The sequence below is a fragment of the Mus pahari genome, chromosome 4 (genome assembly GCF_900095145.1).
Source record: "Mus pahari chromosome 4, PAHARI_EIJ_v1.1, whole genome shotgun sequence".
Lineage (NCBI taxonomy): Eukaryota > Metazoa > Chordata > Mammalia > Rodentia > Muridae > Mus > Mus pahari.
The window spans coordinates 55,493,969-55,497,801 of NC_034593.1; positions in this window are offsets into that span (position 1 = coordinate 55,493,969).

The following is a 3,833-nucleotide window of genomic DNA, read 5'->3' on the forward strand; positions in this document are numbered from 1 at the left end:
GGGTTTTATGGATCATTGGTTGAAAAGAAGATATAAATCATGAAAGAGAAAGAAATAAAACTTTCTCTTTTACTTCGGGTTCAGCCTTTCCTTCCTCTAGGGCTGCTTAGAGCAAGCAGGGAACAGAGAAAATGCTTGCCCTGGGGAGCTAGTTTCCTCTTCCAGTATACATTCCACCTAGATGGTCGGAGTCCCTTGGTGAGAGGCCCAGTCCCTCCCTTCCTGCTTCCACACAGGTACCAATAGTGACCATAAGCAGAGGCCAAGCAATGAAGCAAACAAATGGGGCAGCTTTAGAAATGGGACAGGTGGTTGTTTGTTTGTTTTACTTGCTTTGTTTGTTTCTTTCTTTCCTTCTCTGGACAACATGGCAGAGCAAAAGGGATATGTGTCCCTAACAGGAGAGGAAACAGGTATTAACTCAGGGTTCTTTGCAAGTCACTGGTCTAACAGGGAAACAGGGTTGGTAAAGATCTTTTCCCAATCTGTGGATTGCCATTTTGTCCTATTGACAGTGTCCTTCGCCTTACAGAAGCTTTTCAATTTTATGAGATCCCATTTGTCAATTCTTTTTTTTATAAGATTTATTTTTTATTATAAATAAGTACACTGTAGCTGTCTTCAGGCTCACCAGAAGAGGGCATCAGATCTGATTATGGGTGTTGTGAGCCACCATGTGGTTGCTGGGATTTGAACTCAGGACCTTTGGAGGAGCAGTCAATGCTCTTACCCGCTGAGCCATCTCACCAGCTCCTGTTTGTCAATTCTTGATTTTAGAGCATAAGCCATTGGTGTTCTGTTCAGGAAATTTTCCCCTGTGCCAACGTGTTTAAGGCTCTTCTATTAGATTCAGTGTACCTGGTCCTTGATCCACTTGACTTGAGCCTTGTACAAGGAGATAAGAATGGGTCAATTTGCATTTTTCTACATGTCAACCACCACTTAAGCCAGGATCATTTGTTGAATATACTGTCGTTTTTTCCACTGGGTGGTTATAGCTTTTTTGTCAAAGATCAAGTGACCATAGGTGTGTGGGTTCATTTTTAGGTCTTCAATTCTATTCCATTGATCTACTTGTCTGTCTCTGTACCAACACCATCAGTTTTTATCACTATTGCTCTGTAGTACAGCTTGAGGTCAAGGATGATAATTCTCCCAGAAGTTCGTTTATTGTTGAGAATAGTTTTCACTATCCTGGGTTTTTGTTGTTCCAAATGAATTTGAGAATTGCTCTTTCTATCTCTGTGAAGAATTGATTCAGAATTTTGATGGGGATTGCATTGAATCTGTAGGTTACTTTTGGTAAGACGGCCATTTTTACTATGTTAATCCTACCGATCCATGAGCATGGGAGATTTCTCCATCTTCTGAGGTCTTTTTCAATTTCTTTCTTCAGACACTTGAAGTTCTTGTCATACATACCTTTCACTTTCTTGGTTAGCATCACCCCTTGATCCTGTAGAGGCTTGATGACCCAGGGTAGGAGAATGATAAGGAGTTGAGGCAGGAGTGGGTAGGCAGGTGGGTAGCACCCTCATAGAGGCAGGAGGAAGCTGTGAAGAGAGAGGGGATAGGGAGTTTGCTGATGGGAGACTGGGAAGGGGAATAACATTTGAAATGTAAATAAATAAAATAACCAATAATAATTGAAAAAATAATAAAACAGGGAAACAGAAATAACACAAACATACAGGAAGACACATTGAAAGAGACAGGGTAAAGAGAACGAGGAGTGGCCACCACACACTCACACATCTGAAAAGACAGGTTATCCAATGACATCTTGTATGGATCCCAGACACAGGATCAGCAGATGCATCGGCTGCATCTGCATCTCTCCTATCTGTCCAAACAGAAATTACCTTAATCAGACTTACCTCTGGAGATGGCAGGCCAGGTGACTTCCTAATTTGTTTCCTTTTGGGGTGGAGGTATCAGACACATCTGAAATGTTAGGCAGCATTTGCTGAAAAGGAGCCCTGGAGCCCTGGATCTCAGGTTGTGGACCCTGTAGGAGTCCTCTAACCAGCACATTCTTTCTCAGACCAAGGGGCTCTGAGATCTCCAGGTCTGAGGTCTCCAGTGTCTTTGTAGTTTGGTCTCTGAGGATCTTGGTAGGACTTTGAGAAATGCTATAAAGTGTTTACCAAAGACTCCTTGGGTGTGAGCTTAAGACAATTGAAAGTCTTCATTACCCAGTGGGCAACTACATTGGGTATTCAGGATCATAGTATAGTCCTGAGCCTTTCTCAGGGTGAGCTTTTAAGCACAAAAAACCATGACCTGGATTTGACTTACTTCAGTTAACAAAAGCAGCTAGCCAGAAGCAGAACTAGAGAAGCTCAAAAGCAAGGTTAGTACATTGAGACTTTCCCATAACTATAGACTTTGATGGCTTAGATCTTTGTTTTTATTTTGGCAGGTGTTGCTGTCTGTGTTCTGACTTCTACAGCTGGGATGGTACTACATCCATCATGGAGTCAGTTGTGCTAAGGTCTGGGACCGGGATTACACTGACAGATCTACCTCCTGTTGCTATGTAAAGCTCCACAGCCCTCTATGCATACTCTGAATAAGGCAAGTAGGGCAAGGTGACCAGGAATTTCCCTCCTCCCCTATTTTCATAAACACTTGCAATATTTTCCACTACTCTCAAGTTCTTGCTAGGTTTTGGAAGTGCATCTAAAAGAGCCTTAACAGGTCCATGGCTTTGCATTCAGTCTCTTATTCAGGTATTTGCATTCTGGTCTCACACTTCTTGACACAAAGCCTTCCTAATAGAGAAACTTTAGGCCCCAGGGAAGAAGAAAAGGAAAGGTAAATGGAAAAGAGTGTCTCTCAGCATCTCTCCCCCATCCTATGTAACATTATTTAGTCTAGTTATATGTTAATGCTTGCCCTGAATAACTGCAAAGGTTGTATTGTGTATTGGATTTTAAAAAGTAATGTAACATACAAACTTTTCACCACATTGATTCAGGTGTAACATTGGACAAATTGCTTTGAACAACTGAAGCCACTAAGCAGAATAAATGGGGGAAGTGTTTCATTCTACAGGAAGGAAGCCTCTGGGAAAGAGCACATTTGGAATGCTAAAAGTGACTCAGTTATGTATAGAAAAGACAGACCAAGTAACATGGCTTTTAAGAAATAGTGATGCGAAGTGTTATCTGAATGCCAGTCAATGGACTATTATTCTAACCTTCCTATTAAAAGATAAAGCAGAAAAGACAATATTGCATATGTTTTTCACCTTTGCTTACAGGCAAGGATGCAATTTTTTTTTTTTTTAAGAGCATAAACACTACTGGGATTCTTGAAAATACTGAGCATTAAAATTCTCTTACTTAACAATAAGGTTTTTGTCAGGTAAAGGACCGCATGCAAAAAAGTGTAAACTAAATGCACTTTAAATAATTCTACTCTATTCATCTTGTCCCCACCTCTGTAGGTCAGGGGCAGCAGCAGACAACATCAGCTTCAATTTTAGTTCTACATGGAATGTTAAAGACTGACTCAGATGGGATCTTAAAATCTAGAACTGTATTTTTCTTACAAATTTCAGGTGGTTTATAAGGTGTCCATTAACTGATACTAAATACGTTCCTTTCTATTTTCATTTTACCCCTAAAGATCCAAATGTGCAGAGGATCTAAAACCAAGAACAAGTTCTGTGAGAACCTACAGGCATACCTGGACCACTCAAACCTTTAAAATGTAATTGTATCTCTCTGAGTTACCATCTCTCTCTGTCTCTGTCTCTGTCTCTGTCTCTGTCTCTCTGTCTCTCTGTCTCTGTCTCTGTCTCTTTCTCTCTCTCTCTCTCTCTCTCT